Raw genomic sequence first — 15,299 nt, 5'->3', positions numbered from 1 at the left:
GGCTTGTGTCCTGCTCCTCACTGTGATGGTGCAGATCTTACCTGGGAGAATTTACGGCAGTGAATTCTGTGTCCCAGACTGAATTTTCCTCCCTATTCAAGAAAAGCCTCAAAAGCCCCCAGGTCACTTACAGAACAGCTTTTAAACATACTCCATCACATGAAGGAAGATCTTTTCTTTGGCTGCCCTCAAGTTGCACAACACGTTGGCGGGGGTTAGAGGAAAATTAGGAGCACTCTGTGATCATGAATTGTGAGGACAAGTAGTCACTATGTGGGATTCCACTGATATTTCCCTCAGACATGATAAAGCAACCCCAACTGTTGGCCACAAAACCATTCAGAGACGTTCATCTCACCAACCCTGACCTCAGCTGCGTTGTGTCTGGCCACAGACCCTACGCTTTCTCTCGGGAAAGTTCCATGATTAAAGAGCCATGGAAATGTCCACTTGCAAGGATGCTGCTGGAAGGATCTGAATAGAAACCTGGGGCATAGTGGTTTATTTCTCTGAGATGCATATCCAGGCTCTGCAGCCATTGGTGGGCTCTGCTGAGGAGCGAGGGGTTACCCCGTCCCCTCAGCCCCCAACAAGAGCGCTCCCAGCCCTGGAGTTAATCCAGCCTCAGAGGGGTTTAGAAAGTTGAAAGCTCAGCAGAGGAAATAATATCACAAATGAAATGGTTTTGAACCATAACAAAATGAGTTTTCCTTGGAAACGGTTCTGTTTCTTTAAATAAAAAACAAAACCTCTCAGACTGCAGAAAAACACGACCCAGAGACTGAGGCAATTTGGAGAGCTTACGCACGCCTTCCCACCCAGCCCTGGGCCCTTCTCTCCGTGTGTGGACATTTGTGAGAAGCAACTTGTTTGACAACCAGACCATTCCCAGAAGAGCCTGTGAGTTTCTAAGGCCAAGAGATTGAGTTTTCTTCAAGAGAACAGAAAGAAGAGACTAGAAACATGGGATAAATGCATTCAGTTCCTCCCCCAAACAACTTTTCAGGCAGTATGCTTTCCAGGCACTGGAGTTGTGAGGAGGAATAAAACTCAGTCCCTATTTTCCAGGTGGGGGAAGTACCCATTCAGTAAATGATTGTAAAAGCTGAGATTGCATATTGTGCTGCCCACTCAATAAATATAAAATTTGAGATTGCATATTGCACAAACATAAAAAATATAAACAACCTAATATGTGTAAAACAGCTTTCTAAGGAATAATTAACATTTGTTGAGTGCCGCTCTATGTGAAGAATTCACTATTTTTTCACTAAAATCCGATGGAGGTAAAGGTACCGTCACTATTCTCTCTTTATAGATGGAGGAATTGAGGCATACAGTGTCTAAGTAACACGTTCAAGGTCACACAGCAAGTAAGAGGTGACATCATGGTCAGTACCAAGTATGTTTCTATCACCTGTGGGTTTATCCTTAGAGTTACACATGCTTTATGTCATTTACCCCTCTCCGCAGACCTGGTAGGTATGAATAAACATCCTTGCTTTACTAAATGAAGACATGGAGACAGAGAGATTAAGTAATATCTTGCCTGTGGTTTCACCCTGTGTAATCATAGACATTCTTGTAAGTGGCACAGCCAGGGCTTGACCCTGGGTTTCTTTCCAGCTGTGAGCTCTGGAGGACAGCCTTAAGCAGCTAGTTAAGACAGATCCAGAGCCAGCTGTAGAAAAGGTTTTCCATATCAACTAACACCCAGCATGGAGGATGGTACTTACTGTCTGTAGGGGTATGTTGAGTACAATTTAACTTAAGCTCTACATCAACACTCTCATAAATGAAGAAACCAAGGCTCAGAGTGGTAAGTGATTTAGCTGAGTTTGCATAGCTAGTAAATGCAGTGAACAAACCTGGAATATAAGAAGGCTTTTCCAAGAAGACAAGAGTCTGGTTTTGTAACTGAAGCATGGCAGTATATTGTTATCTATGAAGACAGGCTAAGTTGTATCGTGTGTGTGTGTGTTTCTATGTATCACCAAATCTCAGTGGCTGAAAGTTTTCATAAAACAAAGGTTTATTTCTTGTTTATCCTTCAACCCTGAAGGTTGATGGGGGACTCACTGAAGGAACTTAGCATGCACGCATGCAACTCTACCTGGCCACTCAGGATCTAGGCAGACAAGGATTCTGTCCCTTTATGATTTCACCGTCTCAACAGAAAGCTTTGGAGTTCACTGTGGCATAGGAGGAGAGCACACACTGGTACTTAAATGTTTCCACCACAACATGAGCCCCATCACATCCACTCACTTCACACTGAAGCAAGTTAGGTGACCTCTCTTAACTTTAAAAGGGGTGAGCAGAGACGTGGGGGAGCAAAGAACTGGGAATTTTTGTGAGTATTAATGATGTCTTCTTCAGTGGCAAATGGTTAGCTGCTTAGGCCCTGGAGTAGGACGGTTAGATCTTTGAACTCCATCTAAGACACTTACTGGCTATGTGATCTTGACTTAGCCTCCCTCGATTGTGGATATCTCTTCTGTTAAGTGGGGAGAGTAATAGTAACACAGTAAGCACTTAGCCCAGGGTCTGCCATCATGTAAGCCCTCAGTAAATCTCAGCTACATCTCTGCGGTCACAACCACTTGGGACATATTAGAGTAATATTTGTTTTAAACAGTATAGGCTGAACCTATTTTCAGGGCAGCAGTGGAGACGCAAACATAGAGAACAGACTTGTGGGCACCGTGGGGAAAGGAGAGGGTGGGGCAAACTGAAAGAGGAGCATTGGAACATGTACATTACCATATGTAAAACAGACAGCTGGTGGGATTTTGATGCATGATGCAGGGAGCTCAACCTGGCACTCTGTGACAACCTAGAGGGGCGAGATGGGGTGGGAGGGGGTTTCAAGAGAGCAGAGATGTATGTATACCTATGGTTGATTCATGTTGATGTATGACAGAGACCAATGCAATATTGAAAGCAATTATCCTCCAATTAAAAATAAATTCATTAAAAAAATTAAAATCAGGGTACATCATGAGAAATGCTGGACTGGAAGAAACACAAGCTGGAATCAAGATTGCTGGGAGAAATATCAATAACCTCACATATGCAGATGACACCACCCTTATGGCAGAAAGTGAAGAGGAACTACTTGATGAAAGTGAAAGAGGAGAGTGAAAAAGTTGGCTTAAAGCTCAACATTCAGAAAATGAAGATCATGGCATCCGGTCCCATCACTTCATGGGAAATAGATGGGGAAACAGTGGAAACAGTGTCAGACTTTATTTTTCTGGGCTCCCAAATCACTGCAGATGGTGACTGCAGCCATGAAATTAAAAGACACTTACTCCTTCGAAGAAAAATTATGACCAACCTAGATAGTATATTCAAAAGCAGAGACATTACTTTGCCAACAAAGGTCTGTCTAGTCAAGGCTATGGTTTTTCCTGTGGTCATGTACGGATGTGAGAGTTGGACTGTGAAGAAGGCTGAGCACCAAAGAATTGATGCTTTTGAACTGTGGTGTTGGAGAAGACTCTTGAGAGTCCCTTGGACTGCAAGGAGATCCAACCAGTCCATTCTGAAGGAGATCAGCCCTGGGATTTCTTTGGAAGGAATGATGCTAAAGCTGATACTCCAGTACTTTGGCCACCTCATGTGAAGAGTTGACTCATTGGAAAAGCCTCTGATGCTGGGAGGGGTTGGGGGCAGGAGGAGAAGGGGACGACAGAGGATGAGATGGCTGGATGGCATCACTGACTCAATAGACATGAATCTGAGTGAACTCCAGGATTTGGTGATGGACAGGGAGGCCTGGTGTGCTGTGATTCATGAGGTCACAAAGGGTCGGACATGACTGAGCAACTGAACTGAACTGAAAAATTAAAAATGAAATCTACAAGAAAAAAATAGCATAGGCTGGGAGGGAGATAAAGGCAGGTATGAGGGCCACAAGACTGGACACAGATACATGAGTGAGGAATCGACTGCAGTATTCCAGGCAAGAGATGATTATGGTCTATAACAGGGCAGTGGCTGCAGGGAGAGAGAGGACAGATCTGAGAAAACCAGAAGCTAAAACTGGCAGAATGAACAGTGACTCTAAGCTGTATCTTAAGGCTGCTTATATTCTTCTCATGGTCATGAGAAGGAGCAAGCATCATGGCCAAGGCCTAAATGCGGAGAGACTCATAGGAGTTGAGAGCAATGATGGGAGCCTGAGGCCACTCCCTGTCCATTCCCACCTTCACCTGGGATACAGGGCGAATGGGAGAAGGAGAAACCCGGAGAGGGTTGGGGGTGGAGATGATGCCTCGGGGAGTGTCAGACTTCAGCCTAGGCCAGCAGGGAAGAGTACAAAGCAAGGAGGTTTCTGAGGATGCAAAGGGATAAGAGAAAGGCACTGTGCTGGTAGGAACCCAGGATGAATAAGACAATGGCACGAATATTTGCTAGTGGATTGGCTTGGAGCCAGTGCCCTCTTGGAGAGGCTCTAGACTCCTCCTAGGAGAGCCAGAGCCTGCAGGCCTGAGGGCTGAGGGCTGGCAGTGCTGTGACCACAGGATCTTATCTGATTTCTCCTAGTGCTCCCAGAATCTTACACACACACACACACACACACACACACACACACACACACACACACACACACAGAATCCCTGGTTAGTGTTTGTTAAGTGGGAAGGGAGACCACCTTTACAGAAGAGAGAGGGCCTGAAGAGCCCTCTTCCTAGCCAGACCCGAGTGTCCTGTCACTAATGTTAGACCGAGGACCTCAGGCAGTCAGTGTCACCAACACCTGAAGCTGGAGTACTTGCAAGTCTATTCTTGTGAAATCCTCTTCAGACATTAAGCACTGTTACTTTCGCCACTATCTTTGAGCAGGACAAGGAATGTCCCTGAGCTGAGGATTCTTTGCACAGCCTCCCTGATATGGAACTGATGGAGTTTCTGTGGATAAAACCTTGCATGTGAGCATGTGGAAGGCTCTGCCTGTCACTGGGCTCCAGGACACCTCTGCCCAGACCCTGCCCATATGCCTGGGTCAGGGGAGGAGAGAGCCAGCAAAAATGAGCATCAGTCAGCCTTGGAGGCAGTGCAGAGACAACCCAGGCTTTGCACCCAGCGGCGGCCCGGTTCCTGTCCATTGGCTCTGCAGATCACATGTGGCCAGTGGTTGCCGGTAGTCCTCCCTGAGTACTGAGTGCTGGGTGCTGAGTACACCCTGCAGCACTTCTTCTCTTGTGTTGAATGGATAAGGTAGACATAAGGTAAACCACATAACCGCATCTCATAAGATGCTCTGAGCTACCCATCTCCGTGCATGGAGAAAGGCCTGGAGCTTTCTGTTTCATTCATTTCTTGACCCCAACCTCCTACACTGTCTCTGTATTTTCTTGGGACCTGATCCCTTCTTGGATCTTCTCTTCAGGCCTAGGCTTGATGTCAGACTCCGATTCTTCATCTTGATACTCAAGCATTCTTCTGTGGTCATTGTTTCATACTCATATCCTAGACCTCTGCTCATTTTTGACTCTGGCCATGCCTTTTTATGATTTAGGCTGGCTCCTTGAACCTCCTCCTTATCTTGATCAGCCTGGCTGGTACCACCTACCTCACCTGACTCCTTTTCCAGGGGAAGGTTACAGAGCATCACAGTCCAGTTCTTGAATTACAAATTAATTTCTCCCTGCTGCCTGGCTGAGGTTGAAGCTGCATTTGTCCTCTTACTAGAAGCTGAGTGCTCAGAGAGTACCACTGTCAGCCCATTTTAGCACATGTCCAAAGGAAACATCACAAAAAGAGAAGCAAGTGATTATGTCTGTGTCTGTAGCTACCTGTTATTTATTTTCTTTGATGTTTCTTGAAGAAACACAGAAGCACTTTCTTTGCTTTATCTCATTTGGGTTACCTATAAGGTAACTCTACTCCCTATGGGTAGTAACCTAAATATAATTGGCAGATATTTTCCCCTATACTTAACACCTACTAACACCCTTTTGGACTAGTGTTCTACAGAAAACATTTTGGGAGAAATGGCTGTCACTCCAGCTGTTTTCCAGAGATCTTGCGATTGTCAGTAAGGTTTAGATTTTTCTATCAAAGAAATCAAGGTAACATCATCTGTAAATCACCAAATGTATACGGACCAACTAGTCATTGATGTCAGGTGTGTTAAAATTTTCTTGGGCTCTTCATGATTACAAATTATCCTCCATGTAACTGTCCCAGTGATCTTTCTAAAAGTGAAAACTGGAGCTTTACAGGCTTACCATTGCCTGTGCAACAACATCTAAATTCTGAAGAACAACGTTCAGAGCTCATCATGAATGACTCCAACCTGCTTTTCCAGTCTTATCTCTCCTGGCGCTTGTGGACATCATGGACTCTGTCCAAACCACTTTCTTATGGTTACACACTATCCCATTCTTTCCTTTACCTCTGTGCCTTTGCAAATGCTGTTTTTCAATGCTTGGAATTTCCATTTGTCCTTGTATTGTTCTCCAAGCCTCAGCTCAATGCTCCCCCTGTAAAAGCGCCGCCTCCCCCAACTCACCCACCCCCCTGCCCCCAGTCCCCTGCCTGCAGCTTGCCTCTGTAGGCAGAGCTAAGAGCTTTGTCTCACCTCGCATTATCATTTATCATATTCATATCTATTCCATTACTTACTCAATAATTAGATCATACCTGGTTTTTCCACTTCACTGTGAGCAAATACTCTTGTCTTATTCATATTTTCTTGTCTCCAGTGTCTAGCACATATTAAAAAGTTAATATGTGTTTGTTGAAAGAATGATGATTAAATAAAAGAACAATAAGAGTAGATGATGATACCACTTGGTTACAGATTTGCCGCCAGTGTTAAATAGTACTGGAACGAGAGGAAAATGGGCTTAAAATCGCATGGTTCCCAGCTGATTTCTTACTGGTAAGGAAAAACACTGAACAAATGAAAAGCATTGCTGAACGATGTGACCCTTCAGTTCAGTTCAGTTCAGTCGCTCAGTCGTGTCCAACTCTTTGCGACCCCATGAATCACAGCACGCCAGGCCTCCCTGTCCATCACCAACTCCTGGAGTTCACCCAGACTCGCGTCCATCGAGTCCGTGATGCCATCCAGCCATTTCATCCTCTGTTGTCCCCTTCTCCTCCTGCCCTCAATCCCTCCCAGCATCAGAGTCTTTTCCAATGAGTCAACTCTTCACATGAGGTGGCCAAAGTACTGGAGTTTCAGCTTTAGCATCATTCCTTCAAAAGAAATCCCAGGGTTGATCTCCTTCAGAATTGCCTGGTTGGATCTCCTTGCAGTCCAAGGGACTCTCAAGAGTCTTCAACACCACAGTTCAAAAGCATCAATTCTTCGGTGCTCAGCCTTCTTCACAGTCCAACTCTCACATCCCCACATGACCACAGGAAAAACCATAGCCTTGACTAGACGGACCTTTGTTGGCAAAGTAATGTCTCTGCTTTTGAATATACTATCTAGGTTGGTCATAACTTTTCTTCGAAGGAGTAAGCGTCTTTTAATTTCATGGCTGCAGTCACCATCTGCAGTGATTTTGGAGCCCCCCCCAAAAATAAAGTCTGACAATGTTTCCACTGTTTCCCCATCTATTTCCCATGAAGTGATGGGCCCAGATGCCATGATCTTCGTTTTCTGAATGTTGAGTTTTAAGCCAACTTTTTCACTCTCCACTTTCACTTTCATCAAGAGGCTTTTTATGTGACCCTTAGGGAAAGGTGAAACTTATGTATAGAAAGACGTCAGGGAGGCACCTAGTGTTTCCTCATGAAGGACTTTTGTTTTTCACCCGTATTGAATCTTCTCTAGCACCCACAGTTTCTTCTTCTTGCTTCCTTATGCTTTTTAGTAGGTTCAAAAACTCCATGTTAAACAAGAAAATCAAACAAAAGCCATCGATTACGCCTGAAGCTCTATCTTGAAGATCCGTGATAGACCCAATCAGAGTCATTGCACATGCTGTATTTTGATTTCCTCAAGGCATTGACAGTGTAGCTCATGAAAGCCTTGCAGACAGGATGGGGAAAGGTGGATTAGGAGTTATCTGTCAGGCAAGTTTAAAGAAAACTGGCTGTAGACTAGAGTTAATCTGGAGGCAGGTCTTGGTGACAAGCCAAGCGACTCTCTTCCATTGCCTCACCTTCCTCCCAGCTCCCTCTCCTGGGTTCTATTCTAGCCACACTGGCCTCTTGTCAACTACCAGGACCTCTGGGCTCTCCTCCACCAGACCTTTCTCATAAGACCATTGTCTCTGCCTGGAAGTTTCCTCACTTTTACCCTCACCTGGTTGATCCCACTCATCCCTCACCTCACACATGACTTTCTTTTCCCCAGCAAGATCAAATCCCTCTGGGGGAGGGGTGCTCCTGGTCCCACATACTTCTATTTGTAACTGTCATCATTAATGCAATTTCATTTATATGTGGGCTATCTTGCTTCTTCACTAGACCATAATGTAGTTTTTCTTTTTCCATATCTGATGTTTTTCCCCACTGTATTCCCAACTTCTATGCAGCTGTTGGCTTAGATGAACAACTTTATGAATAAGAAAGTTAAGGTCCAAGTTAAGCAAATGCAGGTATTTGTATTTGCTTAACTTGCAAGTCTGTGGAAGTCTGCCTGGGGTCCAAAGCTAACAGGAGCCAGCAAATAAACAGGGTGAGAGAATCAGGACTCAGACAAAGAGAGTTTGCAATTACTTCTTTGGACTAAGGTCTCATTTGTTGGTGTTTCTTTAAAAGCTCCAGATTGGCCTTATCCTTCCTCATAGGTAAGAGGATCAGTATGTTACATTATGAAATTAAGATTCATAAAGAATGCAAATGATCAGTGATCAGTCGAGTTATTGAGCGTCTCTTATTAGTCTTATGCTCTGACCTCTAGGGGGAGCCCAAGGCTTCCCCCTCCTCTCACAAAATGGAAGGGGTGGGGCTCTTCGTGAGAGCAATAATGCAATTATAAATGGAACTAGACTGAGCAATTGCTGTTTTATTCACCCCTTTCCAGCTTGCTCTCCTGTTCTTTTCTTTTTCTTCCCTGCTCTGCTTGTCATCAGATGTGCTTGTTTCAGTGAGTTCATAGAAGTTCTACAAACATCAGAGGTGCTCCTATTCAGGTTGCTGGAGCGGGAGACATTATACGGATTTAGGAGCCAATGCTAGCACCAGCAGCATAATTAAAAGTAAAGATCAAGCTTATGCCTGGTGCCTTCTTGGTGCCTTTATTCCTTAGGCTGTCATCATAGTGGGAAGTAGCTGGCAGAAGGTATAGCTAACACATCCCTGAGCCAGACACTGTGATAGGCTCTGAAACTCTAACATGAGTTAGACACAGTTCCTGCCCACAAAGACTTTAAGTCTCACCATTCAGTAAACCACACGTCTGTGTTCAAGCTAAATAATCACTGGCAAAAATGGGAGATGGAGAAGTCCTGGTTTAATAACAGTAAGAAAACAACAAAACAAAACAGAACAAAAACCCAAGCAGTTATAATTTACCATAAACTCAAAAGGAAATTTTAGAATGATGTGGCAACTGAAAAAGGTTGTGTAATTTTAGACGCCATTAATAGACATATGCCATGCGGATCAAAGGAGTTAATAGTCCCGTTGTAATTAGTGCTGGTCAGTCCACATCTGGGGTATTGTGTTTCCTTCTGGACACCACATTTGAAGAGGAACATGGATAAATTAGAGTGTGTCCAGAGAGGGCTGGCCAGGATGGTAAAGGGGCTGAAAACCCTTTCATACAGAGTTGATTGAAGGACCTGGGAATGTTTAGCCTGGGAAATAAAAGACTTAGGTATTTTCAAAGATTTGTCATATGGAGAAGAGAGTGTGCCAATTCTATGTGTTGTTCCAGAGAACACTTCCTAGGGACAATACTTGGGTGAATGGGTCTAAATGTTGGGGAAATATTTTTAGTTCAATATTAGGAGAAACTTTCTAACATCTAGGCTGTCCAACAGTGGAATGAGAATCCTCTTTCCTTAGCACTTGACTTTCTTGTCTCCTTTTCTGCCTCTCCTTCTCAAGGTCAGAACTGGTTTACAGGTTCCCATTTCTTCTCTAAGAGTCTCAAATCTTTGATCCTTTTTGGTCATTCTAATGGGATGAAGTCCGGGAATTTGCTTCTATATGAGTGAAACCAGCTCTTGACAGCTGACAGTATGCTAAGCGCTCTGCTGCTGGTAAGTCATGTCAGTCGTGTCCGACTCTGTGCGACCCCAAAGACGGCAGCCCACCAGGCTCCTGTCCCTGGGATTCTCCAGGCAAGAACACTGGAGTGGGTTGCCATTTCCTTCTCCAATGCATGAAAGTGAGAAGTGAAAGTGAAGTCACTCAGTCGTGCCTGACTCTTAGCGACCCCATGGACTGCAGCCTACCAGGCTCCTCCATCCATGGGATTTTCCAGGCAAGAGTACTGGAGTGGGTCGCTAGTGCTCTACAGAGGTGATAATGCTTATTGCAAAGGCATGAGGTAGATTAAAATTATCAATTATATATAATTGTCTATTTTAGAAGCAGAGAAATAGCTTAAACAACGTGCTCAAAGTCAAATACCTAATGCTATGGACTGAATGGTGTGCCCACAGGGCTACCCTGGAGGTTCAGGCAGTAAAGAATCTGCCTGCAGTGGAGGAAACCTGGGTTCAATCCCTGGGTTCGGAAGATCCCCTGGAGAAGGAAATGGCAACCCACTCCAGTATTCTTGCCTGGGGAATCCATGGATAGAGCAGCCTGGTGGGCTACAATCCATGGGGTCAACAGAGTAGGATATGACTTAGCAACCAAACCACTGCCAACAGCAATCAAAATTGAGATGTTCAAGCCCTAACCCACAATGTGACTGTATTCAGAAATGGGGTCTTCAAGGAAGCAGTTAAACTTAAATGAGGTCATAAGGGTGGGGCCCTTACCCAACAGGATTAGTGTCCTCATGAGAGCTCTTCCTCATTGTCTTTCTGTCTTTCCCAGCATGTGAGGACACAGTGAGAAGGCAATCATCTATAAGCCAGTAAGAGGGCCCTTGGTGGGAACTTTGATCTTGAACTTCCTGGCCTACAGAAAATACATTTCTGTTGTTAGAGTCAATCTATGGTTATTTTGTTATAGCAGCCTGAATTGGCTAATACAGCCAGTCAGTGGGAAAACCAGGATTTGAACCCAGGAATTCTACTTCCATAGCCTACTCTAACCACCCTGAGGCTATGCTTGCCTCTTCCCTACCAAAATATAAATTCTTAAAATAAAAAAAAAAGAATTTTGGTGGATTAGGAGTTTGGACCAATGTGGACTATTGGAGCAGGGTTATTGTAGTTGTGTGGTTTTTTATGGTTAATAAGGGGCAAAGAAAAGCATGTAGCTTGTATGGGTGTGTCAAGAGCAGAGATGTTCAGTGTGTTCCCCTGGACTTATCATTATTTGCCACTTGAGCTGTGCACAATGTCTTTGTTAAAAGAAAGCAGTACTTAGATCCACTCCATTGCCCAGATGGTCTGCACATGTCACCAGGCTGAGAGCCTTCTTCATTAGGTGGCACAGTCAGGATTCTGATTTAAACATTGCCCTTCTTTTTTTGACACTCTCCCCTCATTCCACTGGGATCTGGGTATTCCGTTTTCATTGCATATTTATTGCTTTTATAATGAATAATGAATAAGAAAATTGAAAAGCCTTTTTTCCTCCTAAAAGCCTCTATGACTCACCCAATACACACAAACCACAACCCAATAAAGCCATGATTAAAGTCTATGTAGAATAAATCTCTGAATGAGTAGAGTTTCAAGTTCTGTGACCACAAGTCATCCAAACCCTTTGATGTATGTTGGGCCCTCTTGCTCATAGAACTCTGTCCCTATCATCACTTTCCCCAGCCATGAATCTTAAGCCTGTGTGATTTCTCAGTGGATAAGAGTCATGTTTAACAGGAGGCACATAGGGAGGGCTTCCCGGAACACATGGAGAAAAATCAGGAAAATGCCCCAAGTGAAAGGTAAATCCAGAAGAAAAGAATCAGCAGCAAACAGATAGCTTTCCCAGCTGTAATCCTTGTCTGTGCTGAATCCAGAGGCTGCCAGAATAAGTGAGCAAGACTGATTTAGAGGAAATATTGCCCACATTTTCATCTTCTGGCTCTTGTTCTGTGTAGAAAATTGTTGTTTAAAAAAAAAAAACCCAACAGCAATAACCACAGCTCAAACAGTCTCTGAAACAAAATATTTTCCAGATAAATTTATATTTATCACCTAGAGCTACAAATCTCTGGCACTGAATGATGCCAACCAAAGAACTTCATTAAGTTATATAAATATATGATTTCTGATATAAGAATACAACATTCATTTGGTTTTATTGCTTCCATCAAATATTAGTTCAGAGAGAACTAGGTGGCCATCTGTTCTGATAAACTTTAAGTAGCTTGAAATCGTCACAATTGCTTCCAGCAAAGTGTCTCTTAGGGCAACTGAAAGCCACACTCTTTTGTGTGTGTCCATGATATTTTGCTCAAAATAGTAATATTTTTACTTAATGGATAAAAGAGAGATTATAATGGCAGCAGCAACTGTTGTAGACTAAATAGAGAAGAAATCGAACTGGTTGTTATTTTTAAATGACATTCTTCAAATATAACAAACCATAAATAAACTATATATCACCCTTTACGGATGAGAGCCAGAGGTGGAAACTCTACATATGGTTACCAAGGGGTCTAGTTTGAGATTTTCAAGTGCTTCAGTGACTCCTGATGTGGTTTGGCTATGATATTCATCTACTTGAAGCTGATGGGTGACAAACTCTGAGATGGAAAAGTGCTACTTGTTTTACACACTTAATTGTGACATTTTTTCATTTTTACAGCCATTGCCAATAGTTATATCAAGTGTTATGTAAACTGTCCTCAGTGCAGTAAAAAAACAGCCCCTCTGGGGAGTTTTAGGACAGTTCACAGTGTCTAAGGCTAATGAAAATGATTTTTCATCCCTCTGTTATCAAGACAAGGAAACTACAGGTCAAAGAGGAGAGGGTGCTATGGTGTTTGCTTGTCACTAACTTTTTTACAGCTAGGATGAGCCTGGTGTTGTGTGACTGGTGCCTTTGTTTCTTTCTGTCTCAACACCAAATACACCTTCGAGGTCTAACACTTGCAACCCTGCCTCCGCCCCAGGTTTCTCTTTGCAATTAGTCTCTGCCTCCTCGAGACTTGGTTGTAGCTCCCATTGCATTCTTCCCAGCATGATGTCAATTGGATCTGCCCTTTCTGACTTCTCCCTTCTCAAGGGAGGATAGCAGCACTGACCTTGTGGGACAGCAACTCAGGAGCATAAGGCAGAGGCTGAATTCCCAGTGACTGGAGCAGAACCAGCACTGTTGTACCCAAAGCCAATTTGGACTCTGAGAACTAAAGATGTGTCTGGTTAGAGTTCCCAGGGGAGAACTGAGGTCTAGACCAAGGGGAGGCCATGTGTGGTCTATGACCTTGCTACTCAAGTGTGTAGTCCCCGGAGTAGCCTCATGGACAATGTCTAGGGACTTGTTGGAAATTCAGGATCTCAGCCTCCTACCCACATGTTGAATCAGATCCCCAGGTGACTCAGGAGAACATTAAAGTTTGAGAAACACTTCCCTGAAAAACTCAGGTCAGGATCAGGGTCAAGGGCACGAGGTCAAGGGTTTAGAACTCAGTGAGGATGAGAAATGAGTGAGAGGAAGTCAAGAACAAGCAAGTGGAGGCCAAGGTGAGGGGCAGGGTGATTGCTGCCAATACCAGGGGGTATTTGATGTGCTATGGGTGTGTGGCTGTAGTTATATTTGGACTAAAAGTTGAAAGAAAGATCAAAATTCTGTGTCTAGCCTACAGTTCAGACATAGAGCTGGAGGCCAAGGAACCTCACTTATCTTCTGTCTGCTTAGGGCCCAGCATGGCACCTGCATGTCGTTGCTATGCAGTTGGTCTCTGCTCATCCAATTTAGTCCCCTCAGCCTCTCCTGGCAGTTATACAGCTGCTGCTGCTGCTGCTAAGTCGCTTCAGTCGTGTCCGACTCTGTGTGACCCCACAGAAGGCTTCCCATCAGGCTCTGCCGTCCTTGGGATTCTCCAGGCAAGAACACTGGAGTGGGTTGCCATTTCCTTCTCCAATGCATGAAACTGAAAAGTGAAAGTGAAGTCGCTCAGTCGTGTCCGACTCCTAGCAACCTCATGGATTGCAGCCTACCATGCTCCTCTGTCCATGGGATTTTCGAGGCAAGAGTACTGGAGTGGGGTGCCATTGCCTTTTCCGAGTTATACAGCATGGGTGATTAAATGGAGAGTTGCCACAGAGATTGGAGATACAGAGATTCTTGTTTCTCTGTCGGGAGTTTTCTGATAAGATTAAGACATTTTGGTATATTTTGAAGCGAAAATCACCCTGATAAATCAAAAAGGAAGCAGCATCATATCCCTTGAGAGTCCAGGCAGTGCCCAGAAGACCCAGGCTCCCACTGGGGTGTTGACCCATCAATGTGCCATTTCTGCAAAGAGGAGAATGGGGCTGCTGGTTCTTGCTATTATTGTTGAAAAGTTCCTGCCTAGATGCCAAATCTGGAACCTCATTGCATACCTGTGAATTGTTATTGCCAGCCTCTGCAGAGCCTTTGGAATGAGCTCGGCTTGCAGCAGCCTTCTCCTGGCAAGAGTTAATGCTAAGGTGCAGCTGAAGGAATGTGAAGGCTGGAAAGCCAGCTCAGGGGATTGCTAGTGCAATCAGAAGACGGCCCAAGTCCGAGTTCCAAAGTCCTTTGAAGGGATGCCAGCTCGGACACATGTTTCCAATTATCATATGCAATCTCAAGACAGTGTGCAAGCTGCACTTTCATTATGTCAAAGTGAAAGGAATGGTGAGGGCGAGATAAAGAGGGAGAAGCCGCCAGGCCGGAGACTGCACCTAGCTGTGGCTCCGAGTGTCAGCCAGGGCGTCAAAGCTGGCCTCCCACCCAAGTCCATCCCTGGAGCCAGGGAAGCCCGGTGCCCACTCTGAGGGCCCCTCTTCTTCCTATTTACTTTGAGCTTCAAGGAAATCAGCTGATAAGGCTGGAGGAAGTCCCATATTCAGAAGCTATTTGACTAGCCCATCAGCATTTTATTGAATACAAAGATTGAGTGGACAGCATACGGGGAAATAGAATTTACCAGTAGGATTTCACACTGTTATTATCTGAGTTTTCTCATGCTCTGTGTTTACAGGTGAAGCTGGTTCCTTTGCCAGTTTGTACCAGGTTGGCCAATAAGTTCAAGTTTTTCTGTAAGATGAGATGGAAAACCCGAATGA

The sequence above is a fragment of the Budorcas taxicolor genome, chromosome 3, assembly GCF_023091745.1.
Source record: "Budorcas taxicolor isolate Tak-1 chromosome 3, Takin1.1, whole genome shotgun sequence".
In the NCBI taxonomy this organism is placed as follows: domain Eukaryota; kingdom Metazoa; phylum Chordata; class Mammalia; order Artiodactyla; family Bovidae; genus Budorcas; species Budorcas taxicolor.
This window is presented reverse-complemented; position numbering follows the sequence as displayed.